The sequence below is a fragment of the Octopus sinensis genome, linkage group LG10 (genome assembly GCF_006345805.1).
Source record: "Octopus sinensis linkage group LG10, ASM634580v1, whole genome shotgun sequence".
NCBI lineage: Eukaryota > Metazoa > Mollusca > Cephalopoda > Octopoda > Octopodidae > Octopus > Octopus sinensis.
In genome coordinates this window covers 49,049,739-49,066,111 of record NC_043006.1, presented here as the reverse complement: position 1 = coordinate 49,066,111, position 16,373 = coordinate 49,049,739, and the positions used below count along the sequence as shown (strand labels likewise).

Genomic DNA, 16,373 nt, shown 5'->3' with positions numbered 1-16,373 from the left:
TCCGTGAGTGTAGTGGGTGCTTTTTACATGATGCATATATACATACATATATGTACATACCTACGTATATATGTATATATACATGCATATATGGGTACAGGACAATGAGAAACAAGAACATACAAAACAAAAACATAGAAAAAAAACTTCTTTTGAACAACGGAAAAAACCCCAGAGAAATGAGACATGCAACATAAAGAATATTCCTTTCATCAATTGTCCCCTGTTTTATCTACTCCGTATTTCGAAGGTAGGGACAAGACGCGACTTCATTAAAACAGTCCTCCCCGTAAAGCAAATTAAATAAATTTTGGGATTTTTTTGCGGAGGGTGAAAGTAGTAACAAAAACAGGACAGCAAGAACAAAACAGTAAAAACAAACGGTGAGGGCTGTTAAGTCAAGACGATGTGAAATGGTGAACGCTGGAAAAACAAGCTTTGAGAAGAAACAGATAAAAGCACGTCTTGTCTTTATATATATTTTTTCTTTTTTTTTCTTCTTACTTGTTTCAGTCATTTGACTGCGGCCATGCTGGAGCACCGCCTTTAGTCGAGCAAATTGACCCCGGGACTTATTCTTTGTAAGCCCAGTACTTATTCTATCGTTCTCTTTTGCCGAACCGCTAGGTGACGGGGACGTAAACACACCAGCATCTGTTGTCAAGCAATGCCAGAGGGACAAATACAGACACACAAACATATACACACACACATATATACGACAGGCTTCTTTGAGTTTCCGTCTACCAAATCCACTCACAAGGCTTTGGTCGGCCTGAGGCTATAGCAGAAGACACTTGCCCAGATGCCACGCAGTGGGACTGAACCCGGAACCATGTGATTGGTTAGCAAGCTACTTACCACACAGCCACTCATATATATATATATATATATTATATATATATATATATATATATATATATATATATATATTATATATATATATATATATATATATGCCCATATTAATTTTATATATATATATATATATATAAATGAAAATAAGCTAAGAGAAATAAGTGGCCAATGGCATGCATTTGAGCAACAGAGGTGAATAAAGGTATATTAGATACCATATAAGATAATCAGCTCATGTCAAACTGTCCAACCCATGCCAACAGGAAAATCAGACATGAAATGATGATGATGATTAGTCAGTTAGTTAACCATTTAATCAATTAACTAATTGTTTGCTTGATTGATTGACCAAACAATTAATCAAATTAAGATTGGGAATGTACAACTACTGTAATATTTTGTGTGTATGCTTATATTTTTATTTGGATCTTGTTCATAAAAATAATTCATTTGGATTTTGTAATCACATTTTCATTCTGAAACAAAGTGAAGCAATGTTTCCATGTGTACACAAAATATATTTATTCACTTCAAATTCAGACAAAATATATTTATTCTCTTAACACATTTAAACACATGAATATCAGTTTACCTGCTATTTCTAGCAGGTTGAATGACTGCATAAAAGGCTCCTTATTTGGCTGGTAATGCTTGATGTGTTGGTGGTGGCAGTGGTAATCATATGTTGTTGTTGCTTAGCCACAGGTCAACCCTATGGTCAAATGCATCCAAGCCCTGACCATTCTCTTTAGATTACATTATCAAATGTGTCCTTCCTCTTGTTATGGCAGTTTAAGATTCCGCTGCTATTACTAACTAGTCACTTAAGTGACCTTATACCATCTAACCCATGCCATCAAGAAAAGCATCTAACATGTAATGATTGTAGTGTTGATATCGGATGTGATAATGCAGTGTTGGTGATGGCTCCACTGGTGTTGGTGGTGATATTGTGATAATGATAGTGCGGGTGGTAGTGGTGGCGTTTGTGATGATACTGAGGCAGTGTGCTTTTGTGGGGCAGGGTGGTGATGGAGATGGTATTCTGGAGAATAATCCCAACACAAAATTACATGACCTGGTTACTGCTTCTATCCCAAAGAATCACCAGCAACAAAAGAGGGCTTGACAACTGAAAAAGATAAATTTATCCAGCTGTGGAATAGGGAATAGTCTATAACAGTTGTAGCTTGCTAATATGTCTGTGTCCCTCTTTAAAAGCTGTCCCTTTTATTGTCCCCTTTCTATTTTCCTTGTTGTTATTGTTGTTCTTCTTTTTACCCCTATTTTTCACTGTAAAGCAAAGTAAACCAAGTAGTTTTGAATTGTGAAGTCAGGGGTTGGGATGGGGGCAGCTTAAAGTAGGAAGAAGGGAAGAAAAGCAGATGAACTGACCCCGACCAGCATCTGGTGTATGATGATAATAGGGGTTTGTCTAGTCATTCTAAGGGAAGGGTCAGTCATGTAAAACTAAGTGTAAAACAGTAGTGTCTGTTGAATTGTTGTTACAGTTGCTTGTGTGTGTTCTATCAGTTATGTTTTAACTGGTTTTGGTCATTAACTGTGGCCATGCTGGGGCACTACCTTAAAGTGTTAAATCAATACAAATCAACCTCCAGTATTTATTAAATTTTTTTTTTAAAGTCTGGCACTTATACTATCAGTCTCTTTCACCAAACCATTAGGTTATGAGGATGTAAACAAACTAACACCGGTCGTCAAGATAAAATGCACACATACTTATATAGGGGCTGTGTGGTAAGTAGCTTGCTTACCAACCACATAGTTCCGTGTTCAGTCCCACTGCGTGGCACCTTGGGCAAGTGTCTTCTACTATAGCCTCGGGCCAACCAAAGCCTTGTGAGTGGATTTGGTAGACAGAAACTGAAAGAAGCCCGTCGTATATATGTATATATGTGTTTGTGTTTGTCCCTACCAACATCGCTTGACAAATGATGTTGGTGTGTTTACGTCCCCCTAACTTAGCGGTTCGGCAAAAGAGACTGATAGAATAAGTGGTAGGCTTACAAAGAATAAGTCCTGGGGGTCGATTTCCTCGACTAAAGGCGGTGCTCCGGCATGGCCGCGGTCAAATGACTGAAACAAGTAAAAGAGTAAAGAGTATATATACATTCAATCATAGAGACTTATACTTACATACATTCAAACATTTCATCCTTCTGCTTATATATACTCACCTCTCTTCACTCTGGTTGCTTCTTTGAAAAAGACCTATTTGAGGTGAATTTACTCAGTTGTAACTCTATATATACTGACCAATTAGAGCTGAACTTAGCTCTTTATTTATGTTTCATGGTCCGTTTGATATTAAAAAGGCTAATGAACATATTTTCAAAAATTTATATATGTAAGTTGATCTTTCTCAGCGTCGTTGAATAATTGATTATTGCATTACAGTCACAATCATATCTGTTGTGGTTATGCTGTATCAGAACTACTGTGCTCAGTTTAGTTAAGCATCAGTCATGTTAGAACTTAGCGGTTTGGCAAAAGAGACCGATAGAATAAGCACTAGGCTTACTTGCTTGACTAAAAGCGGTGCTCCAGCATGGCTGCAATCAAATGACTGAAACAAGTAAAAGAGTACATGTGCTCAGTTTAGTTAAGCATCAGTCATGTTAGAACTTAGCGGTTCGGCAAAAGAGACCGATAGAATAAGTACTAGGCTTACTTGCTCGACTAAAGGCGGTGCTCCAGCATGACAGCAGTCAAATGACTGAAACAAGTAAAAGAGTACACTGGACGAAATGCTCAGCTGCATTTCATCTGTACATTCTGGGTTCGAATCCCAATGAGGTCAACTTTGCCTTTCATCTTTTCAGGGTTCATAAAACGAGTACCAGTCAAGCACTGGGGTCGATGTAATTGACTTACTTTTCCCTTCGAAATTTCACGCCCTGTGCCTATGATAGAAAGGATCATCATCAGCAGCATCATTAGGCCAGTGGCTGGAAGGATTGGTAGTTTATCATAACAAAAATATGCCTTGTATTTAGTTACATCCCTAGGTTCAAATTATTATCATAGCTATCAGTTTTCTCTAGCACTGTTTTCACTTCAGTACTAAATTGCTCTGAAAGTCAACATTCAAATTATTATTATTATCATTATTATTATAATATATATATATATATATTTATATAACAGAGCTACATAAGCTTATTGTATGAAGAGCAGTTTATATATATAAATATTTTTTTATGATTATACGATGTACTTGAGTATGTATATATAGATATATATATATTATAGTTATGTGATTGTTTTACATGCTTATAGTTATTTGAGAACATACTGTTGTACATAAATAGACAGTACTTCTCTGTAGTTAGAGATTTATCTGCTGTTCCCAACATTGCTGTATTCTTTGTATGTATTAGCCTGGTATCTTATTCAGGGGGGTATGTGATTATAGCTCCTTTTAATTTACTATCACCTCCATTGCATTTAGTATTATTCTAGATATTTTTATCTCTAAGTAATTGTAACTAAGTTCCAGCTCTTTTCGTAAAAGTGTTTTGGTTACCTGGGATTGATTTGACTTTTGAGGTGGAATAATTTAATATGGGTTGCCTTTTAACAATGATAACAAAGTGATTTATTTTTATTTCTGTGTACATAGGTTAACATGCAGCAGAGTGGAATATAGCCTTGTTCTTCTCAGTAAATGTCTTCTGTTTTTTTATTCCGTTACTTGTTTCAGTCATTCGGCCTTGTGGGGGCAGCCTTGAGGTGTTTAAGTTAAAGAAATCCACCTCAGTACTAATTTTTAAGTTTGATTATTGGGATACAAAAAAACAAAAAAAAAAAAAAACTCACTACTTAATTTTGTGTTAACTATCTGAAGAAAGAGTACTGGATACTAATGGTAGAGATTAATAATATTGATATTTTGGTCAAGTTAATCTCTTGTTACTCAGTTTTGCCTCTAGGTGTATGGGGTCTTCAGGCAAGTTACGAGACTGTCTTGACCTGTATTTATATATATGCACAGGAGTGGCTGTGTGATAAGAAGCTAGCTTCCCAACCATATGGTTCCGGGTTCAGTCCTACTGTGTGGCACTTTAGGCAAGTGTCTTTTTCTATAGTCTTGGGCTGTATTTGGTAGACTGAAACTGAAAGAAACGTATTGTATATATATATGTATATATATATATATAAATATATATAAGAGGAATAGCCACCAAGGTAGATTTCTAATATGCTCTTATTTATATATGTAATATAATTCATAATTCTCGGACATTTTTAAAGTATTTTTATGTATGCTAGCCACTGGTTTAAATTAATATTAATTTATAATATTAATTTCTACCCTCATTATTTAATTTTATATATATATATATATCTATTTGTGTATGTATGTCTGTGTTTGTCTCCTGCCGTCGCTTGATAACTGATGTTGGTTCAGCAAAAGAAACCGATAGAATAAGTACCAGGCTTACAAAGAATAAGTCCTGGGGTCAATTTCTTTGACTAAAACCCTTTAAGGTGGTGCTCCAGCATGGCCACAGTCAAATGAGTGCAACAAGGTATAATAATAAAAGAATATATAAAACCTATATAGTAGATATATAAACAAGGCTAATTTAGCTGTTTCTCCATTGATTGGAAAAAATGAACTGCTTAATCTATTTTCAAGCCTTATTGGACTCTCATCAGAGGTATCTGTATCAATTTGACCAATCTCAGAGAAACAAGCAGCCAATCGATTTATATACTCAACATTTCTGGTAGCTACAGAGTACTATAGCTACTAATTTAAATACTGTATATGTTAACACTTTATTTAGTATCAGGGGCCTCTCAACGAAGATCTCAGTTCACACAGTATCATGATATGATATATATGTAAACTATATTCTTTCTTTGCACTCTTTTCAAGCCTAGCCAGGCTTATGGGCCCAGTTTCCTGGTTTCTATGGTGTATGTGTTCCCCCCAACTGGACGGAACGCCAGTCCATCGCAGCGTTACTCAAGGAACAGGAAGGAAGAGTGAGAGAAAGTTGAGGCGAAAGAGTACAACAGGGGTGCCCCCCCCCCTGCCGGAGCCTCATGGAACTTAGGTGTTTCTGCTCAATAAACACGCACAACGCCCGGTCTGGGAATCGAAACCGCGAGTCCGCTGCCCTAACCACTGGGCCATTGCGCCACCACATGTAAACTGTATAGCAGATATATAAACAGGGTTAATTTATATTTATACACACCTACTCGATGAGCTTCCACATAGTTTCCGTCTAGTAAGTTCACTCACAAGGCATTGATCAGTTATATTGAAAGACTCTTGCCCAAGGTGAGACTGAACCTGAACTGGTGTGGTTTCAAGGTGAATGTCTTAACCACGCAGTCATGCCTTGGCCTATGTTTTTCTTGTGCTGTTGTTTGTTGATCCTCTTTGCTGCTGCTCCGATTGGAAGCCATACTGTATTCATATGAGAATTGCCTCCCCTTCCACTTCCAATAGTATTTTATTCTCTATGATAATGCATATATTATTTCTCTTAATTTGTCTTTTGTTTTTGAAATCTTTTATCGTTTGTAGAGAATCATTTCACTTATTTTCTTTCCCCTCTGAGTGCCCATCCATTTCAATGAGTTCAAAGCTCTTTTTTTTTTTCTTAGACCAATTTTCTTCTGTCTTTTTTCCCCCTTCTTTTTCATGCCAATATTATTGGTTTGTATTTTTTAAAAATTTCTTGCCAACAATATGCTAGTTACCATTTCCTACCCCCCCTCTCTCTTTTGTTTTTTTGGTAATAATTGTGGCAGTTCTGTAATTCAGCTAGCCTAAGTTATTGATTTCAATCTCTTTGTCTAGAATTTTCCTGATAACCAAATCTTGGTCTTCTATTGATTTCATAACATTTATTTATTTATTTTATTATTATTATTATTATTATTTTTATTATCATTTAAGGTGGCGGCATGCTGACAGAATCGTTAGCACGCCTGGAAAAATACTTAGCTGTATTTTGTCCATTTCTTATGTTCTGAGTTCAAATTCTGCCAAAGTTGATTAAATAAGTACCAGCTGAGTACTGGGGTCGATGCAGTAGACTTATCCCTGCCCTGAATTTTTTCCAGCCTTGTGCCAAAATTTGAAATCATTCTCCTTATTATTTTTTGTTATTAGTTAAGATGGTAAGCCATCAGAATCATTAGCGTGCCCAGTTAGAATTTTCTTCTGGTCAAGTAACCCATCACGCTCAAAAGGTCCCTGAATAAGGGTTGTTTAAAGATGTTGAACGAAACACCCATGTTTCCAGAGGTGAATTATTCAAACCCCAAAGAATCCCTCTCAACACATGGCTATGATGCTCCCCCACTACTTCTGCTCATGATCAGAGATGCACATATCCTCAGCCACTAAGGGACATGCTCAACTGGTTAAGGTCAAACAACTGACAAGCAAATCTGTGGTATTGAGCAGAATATTTGCTGTAGCCCATCTTTTATACCAAGACAAAACAATGTACATGATAACACTTCCAATCAGTTAAGATCAGAAGCCACGAGAGCCACTGTCTGGTACTGCATCAGGGCATTATTATTATTATTATTATTATTGTGGTAGGAAGGAGAACCCTATCATTTTAATACTATTTATTTTTGACTTTTGTTTCTTACGTTGTTAGTTACTTTATCACCACATTATTTTCTTCTGCTTTATACTGAATCATGTTTGCTATTGATGAGTTTTCAACGTTAGAGACATTTCTTTTATCTCTTCTGTTTGTTGTTATATTGATCATCAATTCAATTATAATGTTTATTGAGTATGTGTGTGTGTGTGTGTGTGTGTGCGCGTGCATTTTCTGTAATCGTGACTAATAGGTTAATTGTTAAAACAGTGTGGCTGATGTTCCTGCTCCTTCTACCTTTGTCGTTTCTTTTACTTGTTTCAGTCAGTTGACTGTGGCCATGCTGGAGCACCGCCTTTAGTCGAGCAAATCGACCCCAGGACTTATTCTTTGTAAGCCTAGTACTTATTCTATTGGATCTCTTTTGCCGAACTGTTAAGTGATGGGGATATAAACACACCAGCATTGGTTGTCAAATGATGTTGGGGGGAACAAACACAGGCACACAAACATACACACATACATATATATATATATACACATACATATATATATATATATATATATATATATATATATATATTATATATATATATATATAATATATATATATATATATATATATATATACATACATATATACAACGGGCTTCTTTCAGTTTCCGTCTACCAAATCCACTCACAAGGCTTTGGTCGACCCGAGGCTATAGTAAAAGACACTTGTCCAAGGTGCCACACAGTGAGACTGAACCTGGAACCATGTGGTTGGTAAGCAAGCTACTTACCACACAGCCATTCTTACGTCAATATTAATAATTTTTTTTATCAATAACTTTTTTTCATTAAATATTTTAATAATTTGATAATTTGTTTGCATCAAAACATTGTTCTTGATTTCTAAAATTTAATCAACATATTTGATGTTTAATGTGATAGATTCATTATCTGTGTCAAGTGTTGATATGTATCATGCACGTTGTATATGATCCTGCCTATATGTGTATGTGTCATAGATCTGTGACTCCTATTTTTTTTTTCCTGGTTGGTTAACAAGCAATATGCATAAGCTTGCTGTGTGGTTGAAAAGCTGTGTGGTTGCAATCATGTAGCTTCAGGTTCAATTCCACTGCACAGCACCTTGGGCATGTGTCTTCTACTATATCATTTATCTTTTTTATTTGTTTCAGTCATTAGACTGTGGCCATGCTGGAGCACCATCTTGAAGGATTTTTTTAGTCGAATGAATTAACCCCAGTTCTTTTTTTTTTTTAGCACCTGGTACTTTTTCTATCAGTCTTCTTGCTGATATTGGTTGGTCTGAAGCTATAATAGATCACACTTGCCCAAGGTGTCACATTGTGTGACCTGACCCTGAAACCACATTGTTGGAAAGCAAGCTTCTTAACCCTACAGCCATGTCTATGCCTACTGTTTTATTTTTTTTTTTTATCAAATAAGTTCTTAACACATTTGTCACAGAACTCCAAAAGATTTTCATGGAAACCATTTTGAGGAAACATTTCTCCTTAAATAACCTCTGCCAGACAAAGATAACTTGAGAGAGAGAGATGCAATTTTTTTTTCTATTTCTTCTTTCTTTCTTTCCTTCTTTCTTTTTTCTTTTTCTTTTGGTTATTTCTTTTTTTTTTTTTGTTCTCGGTTAAGCACTAAATGGCTGGCGTGATAACTTGAAATAAAAAACCAGAGAAACATTTGCTGTTGTGATATCTTTAGTTAAAAGACAATAAGCGCTACTGTCTCTTTAGAATCTCTCAGTTTTGTTATTGTTATGTGTTTGTGATGTCTTGTAATTTAACTCGGCCAGTTAATGTTGTTTGGTGTCAGGAACATAAGTGTTGCTGTCTTCTGGCAATCAAGACTATGCACTATGCATGTGTGTGTGTGTGTGTGTGTATTTATTGTGTAAGTCTTATCCTGTAAAGTTAGCCTGTTTTAACTCATCTTGTCCCGGTGGTTAGTTGATTCTTATTGGAACATTTAATAACGCTTTTAGAATATTTGTTATTCCTTGAAGCAGAAAGTGGAAGTGGCAAGTGAAGTTGTATAATCTTGAATAAATTTTGTTGGAAGATGGCTAAAAATGGTGAGTGTTCTTTAGCATGGCAATATGGGTCAGTTCTAAGTTTCCTCTCTGGTTCCTTTCTGCGTAGAGTGTCGCTCAGCAGGATGGAGAGACCATATCTCTTTTAATGGCAAGTGGGTGGGCAGGTGGGTGGGAATTAAAGTGGTGATGGGTGGGTGTGTTGGTTGGTCTCAGTTTTCCACAATATGGTTATCTCCTTTTTTAGGCATTACACACACATACACATGCACACACAGATACACATAGATGCATACACAGGCATACGCATGCACACACACATACATACAGACGCACATACTTACAGACTGACAGACACATACAGACAAGCACACGGACACATACAGACAGACGCACACACATACAGACACACAGACACACACATACAGACAAGCAGACACACACATACAGACAGACGCACACACACACACACACACACATACAAATGCATGCGCACACATACACATGTGCATATAGACATGCACACACACACACACAGACGCATGAAGATGCATTAAGATTTTCAAGTTATTTTCATTAGCATTATTCATTAAAAAATGTGGCAAGTTGGCAGAATCATTAGCACACTAGGCAAAATGCTTATCGGCATTTTGTTCATCTTCACTTTCTGAGTTCAAATACTGCCAAGGTTAACTTTGCCTTTTATCTTTTCAGGGTTCAGTCAAATAAGTACCAATAGAGTAACTGGGATCGATGTAACCGACATTCTCCCTTCCCCCAAAATTCCTGGCTTTGTTCCAAAATGTGAAATCATTATTCATTGAAAATTCTTTTTTTTTTCTAATTTGTATTAGGTGGTACTAATTGTATATGATGATAATTAGTCACATGACTTCTCTCACTTCCAATATCTGCTGTTGTTGCTTTGCTCCTGGTTGAGATTTCTCTTAGGTAAAAAAAAATGGAAAGAAATTTTATTTCTGTTTTTGGTGTCTTGTACTCATTTATCATGGTAGAATAACTGGATTAAATTTTTTTGACGGAACAATTTATTTTTGATATTTCCTTTTACTGGATCCTCCTCCTCTTAATCACTCTAAACCAGTGGTTTTCAACAGGGATCCATATAGCCTTTGTGGGGTCCATATGACCTTTGGGAGTCCATATGATCCTTGGGACGTCCATATGACCTTTGGGAGTCCATATGACTCTTGGGAGTCCATATGACTTTTGGGAGTCCATATGACCTTTGGGAGTCCATATGATCTTTGGGAGTCCATATGATCTTTGGGAGTCCATATGACCTTTGGGAGTCCATATGACCTTTGAGAGTCCATATAAGATTTTGCTCTTAGGATTTATGTGCAATAAATCAATTATACTTCTATAATACACAAAATATTTTAATTTTTAAAAATACAATTCCTAATAATATTTATAGGATCTCTTTTTATATATACAGTCAATGGCTCTGTAGGTCCAGTGGAATAAAATAGGAATCAAAGGGGTCCATAGGCAAAGAAACGGTTGAAAACCATTGCTCTAAACCTTGAAGTAGGAATGGGACCTACTCTGTCAGTCGGGCAGACTGATGTTAGCAGAGTTATGTGCCTTGTTTAGGAACATTATATCATGGCTGTTGTAAACTCTGAATTCAAAACCATTTAATCAAATCTACAAATCAACACCTGTTATTACTGGGAATGTGCCATTAGTAAATCCTGAAAACCCAACTGATAATGCCAACAATGTTGCTAATAAAATTATGTGTAAACAGTGTATTTTAATTCGTAAAACGATATATCGCTATAAGATAATATATACACTTGAAACAACATTAGACTAGATTTATATATACATGATGTATATATAAATGTGGAACAGCACTTGCTGTAATATATATATATATATATATATATATATATATTGTTTTTGAGAAACTTCTTGAAGGGATTTGTGTGTTAAAATCTTGGTTATTTCTGAAATGTCTTGTTTCTTATACCATATAACATAGGCATAATATTACACCATATAACACATACAATATTATTACATAGATGAACTATATTGCTTCATGCAACAATTGTACTATATGGCATCATGTAATATATGATATATATATATATATATATATATATATATATATATGTGATGAACCGTAACTTTGGACCCTGCTATAAGAATACTTGGAGTTCTTCACTAATCCAAACAATATTGTTATCCTGGTGTGCCAACAGAGAGCTTATGAAGTATTTTACCTGGATTGATAATCCCATACTCTTTACTCTTTTACTTGTTTCAGTCATTTGACTGTGGCTATGCTGGAGCACCACCTTTAGTCGAGCAAATCGACTCCAGGATTTATTCTTTGCAAGCCTAGTACTTATCATATTGGTCTCTTTTGCTGAACTGCTAAGTTATGGGGACGCAAACACACAAACATATATACACACATACATATATATATATATATATATATATATATATATATATATACACACTGTTAGCTTATATATATTCATATAGTGTCATGTGAAATTTGCTCTGTTTATTCCATCATATACCAGGTACTATATAACTGCGTATAGCATAGGTATTATATCACATCGTATAGTGTACATACTATATTATATAAGCATATATTATCTCATATTGTGTTATTTTAAAACCAGGTTATTTGGCTGTTTGTATGCCCATTGACATGTTTGCTTTTTAGTCAAGCAAAAAATGAATGCCAATTATAAGCTAAAGAATTTGGCAATCTGGATCTAGACTTCATTAAATTTTACCGGTTATGTTTCTATGGTATGCCCATCACTCTATTTAGATAAGAAAGACAACATTTTGTTTTTACATTTAAATTGTTGGTAATGTATAGATTGAGCTCTGTTTGAGCTTCTCAGATTCTCGATTTGCAAAGTATTCTTGCTCAGGCTAACAAGGGAAGATTGGGATTTCCATATGTATATCCAGTAAAAGGAGAATTCCTGCTGTATGATAGCATATAATATCTGATACCCGTATAGGAGCTTTGTAAAGCATGCTATAAGTTTATTACCCAGATGATATTATATATCATCATCATTGTTTAATGTCTGTTTTCCATGCTAGCTTGGGTTGGACAGTTCGACTGGGGTCTGGGAAGCCAGGAGGCTGCACCAGGCTCCAGTCTGATCTGGCAGTGGTTCTACAGCTGGATGTCCTTCCTAATGCCAGCCACTTTGTGAGTGTAGTGGGTGCTTTTTACATGCCACCGGCATAGGGGCCAGAGTAGGCTGGCAATGGCCACAATCGGTTGGTGCTTTTTACATGCCACCAGCATGGGTATCACAACTACAATTCCATTTGATTTTTATTTTGATGTTGATGCACTTGACTCAATAGATCTCCTCAAGCACAGCAGGTTGCCATCCTGTGATCCAAAGTACTTTGAATGGGCTGGGGCCGGTTGTGTGATGCTGGTGTAGGATACAGCCATGAACTCACTTTATTTGTTGGGTCTTCACAGTCACAGCATATCTTCAGAGGTCTCAGTCTTTCGCCATTGTCTCTGTGAGGCCCAGCATTTGTTATATAAATATATATATATATATATTATATATATATATATAATATATATATATATACATACATACATATACATATAAGTGATTTTATGAACAAAAGAGATTGTATTCAGTGCATTGTGTTAAACGGGAATATATTTTATTATGATGTAGCAGGTAAAGGTGGTAAGCTAGCAGAATCATTAGCAGGTTGGACAAGATATTTAGCAGCATTTCTTTGAACTTTACATTGAGTTCAAATTCTGATGAAGTTAACTCTGCTTTTCATTCTTTTGGGGGTAATAAAATATGTACCCATCATGTGCTGAGACTTATGTAATCATCTCCAAAAATTTTAGACTGTGCCTATAGTAAACAACAATTATAACATCGTAGAAATGTATATGCATATATATTCATGTATGTATGTATATATATATATATATATATATATATATGTTGCTTTGTGTAATGTTTGGTTTCCTAATACATTAGAACTATCAGATCTGTCCATATGTTTAGCTTTTTTTTTCCCTGTCTCATTTATTTACCAGAAAAATAAAGAAGTATGTTTATCTTTTCTAAAGTATCAGAAGTAATTTTAATTCTCTGTGCAAGCATGCAAATTTAATTTGTCAGGAATGTATTCAAGAAATTGAGAATATGAATTTTTTTTTTTTTTTTTTGATGTCTTGTCTTCTGTTGTCAAATCCATTATCAGAAAATGGTGCCTGTCTTATGAATTCAATCCCACTATTTCTTCTACTGTGAACAATGTTGTTCCTATTTCAAAATATTCAATTTCTTAAAGATGTGAAAGATTAATTTAGTTTCTATCTATTTTGAATAGAAACTTTCTTCTAAAGCTTGTGTTGTGTGTATGTATGTAAATGTATGTACGGAAGTATGTATGTATGTATGTATGTATGTATATGTAAATATGTGGCAGTAAGAGATTTGGGGAAAATAATATTTTATATTAAATATAAATTTAATCTCCTGAATGTTTTCTGAGTTAGACAAAAACAAAAAAAAGAGAGAGAAAGAGAGAGAGAGAAAACAAAACGTAATAATTTCTTTTTAATTTTGGTTAAAGTCAAATGAAATTTATGGACAATATTGTTTTAAATTCAATATTCATTTTATAGATTTGCTTTTAATCTGGTTGAAATACAAGCAAACAAAACGAAAACCAACAAGTGACACGTAAATAGCTCATTTTGGTCCTTTTCATCCACTATTGCTTTTTCTTTTCTTTTCTTTTCTTTTCTATTTTTTTCTCTTTCTTTAAACATCTGCAAAAGTTCTTTCTTCTTCCAGCCCTTTGAGTTCAGTTAATCTCTCCATGGACGTGGGCTGTCTTTCTTTTTACCTGCTCATTATCAAATCCAACTCCTTACACCAGAAGTTAACCTGGCAAGCACCTCCAGACTCCGTTGTCTGATGGAGAGGCCTCCACTGGCGTGTTCTTTTCTACATCACAAGTCGTCCTTTGACTTACTCTATCTAACCAATGGCTTCTTCAAACAACGAACTTTATCCATCTTTCTCCTTAGATTCTACATCAAAATAATACCTTTAAATATGCGAAGAATATTACAGTTTAATGAATTAAAGCTTATCATCTCTTACAAAGAACTTGCCTTTTACTAGATTTTACAAGCAATTCCAGTCCATCTTCAGTTGTTCTCCTACCGGATTATATAAAACTGGTTCATCAGTTTTTATATAAGTGATCCTTCACAAAGCTTCTGAGATTTGGAAGTATGGAAGTCTGCGATACCTTTTGCTCCTTTTTTGGGGTTGATTGTTATACCTATGCTTAAGTTTGGTTCAGAATCTTCATGAATTTTTGCAATGGAGTTAATAAAATTATAATTTATACTTCAGTGCAAAATGAAATTACAGCATTCGTTACAGTCTTTATAAATGAATGCTTTGATATATTTATCCAATCCAATAATACATTACAGTGGGCAAAATTGTCCCTTTGAATGTTAATGCCCATAATTTCTAAAAATATATGTGTATTTTATTCATAAAATTAATATAAAATACTTATATATTCGCATTTCTTCCTGCAACTATACAATTCCTATAATTTCTGTGTTAGTATTATATTCTAGAGCTTTCTATGCTGTTCATGCCCATCATAATATTCTTTTCTTTCTTTCTTTTTTTCTTCTCATCCATTCACTGTATATAATTTTCCCTCTTGTAGAGAATAAAAATTAATAAATTATTCTAAATTATATTGTTTCCGTCTTTTTCTTGAAAGTGCATTTCGCTTTTCCAATTCATCAAAAGGAATGGAAATATCTTTTGTGTTATTTCTTTAACAATTAGAATATATTTTGTGCCTTAACTAATAAAATAGCTAAAAAAAATAACAACACATATTACTGTCTCCAGATATTCAGTTTCAAGACTATTGAGAAAATTTGAAAAAAATATAAAAAAAACTAAGAAAAAAAAAAAAGACTGCTTCTCTGATCTGAAGATTTATATATTTATTCAGTTTGTATACCACAAATTTTCTCTAAATATATTTTAGAGAAATAATTGTTAACTTGCTGTTTTGGAATTTTAAGAATAATGGTTGAGAATTCTTTAGAGAAGCAGTTTTAAAATGCTTAATTTTTAGATTGAATTGCAAACTAAAAAAAAAAAAAAAGATGAAAACTTTAATAAAACCAAGGTGCACACTGAACAAATAGTTATTGACAAAAACAAGGGTTAACTATGCTTGTACCCCAAAAAGCACACTCGATCAGTGAAAGAGATACAGTACTTACTCATGTGTGATCTAGGAAATTTAATACAAAACATAAAGGTCAGAATTGGTCTGTAGCATAATGTGGTGGTGGTGGCAGCGATGGTGGTTGATCTTCCAATTAATTGAATCAAGGAAACTGTTTCTGTTGCTTCTTTTTCAAATTCCTGATACCGTCTGTCAGTTGCAACGTCTGACAAAAGTGTCACCATTTTCTGATGACAGGGCAGGATTTGAACCCAGAATGCTTAAAGCTGAAATCAGTTTGATATTTTGACAATTCTCTTAATCCATTACCCTGCACTCGTTCTTATATATGTGCGCAGGTGTAGCTGTGTGGTAAGAAGTTTGCTTCCCAACTGCATGGTTTTGGGTTCAGTTCCACTGCATGGCACCTTAGGCAAGTGTCTTTTACTATAACCTTGGACCAGCCAATGCCTTATGAGTAGATTTGGTAGATAGAATCTGAAAGAAGCCCATTGTGTATATGTATATATATATGTGTGTGTGTGTATATGTATGTGTGTGTG

The 16,373-nt window shown here is 34.8% G+C and overlaps 1 protein-coding gene across 3 annotated transcripts in view; it reads left to right on the top strand.

The window, feature by feature from the left end:
• Positions 1–16,373, top strand: part of LOC115216438 (protein FAM214A) — a 230,286-nt gene that overhangs the window by 37,531 nt on the left and 176,382 nt on the right. Inside the window, exon 2 of one of the 3 annotated variants that reach the window (XM_036506630.1) lies at positions 14,219–14,276. The exons of the other annotated variants lie outside the window; for them this stretch is intronic. The gene's annotated coding sequence lies outside the window, so the exon portion shown is untranslated. The remainder of the gene's footprint in view (positions 1–14,218; positions 14,277–16,373) is intronic. 3 annotated transcript variants of the gene reach the window in all.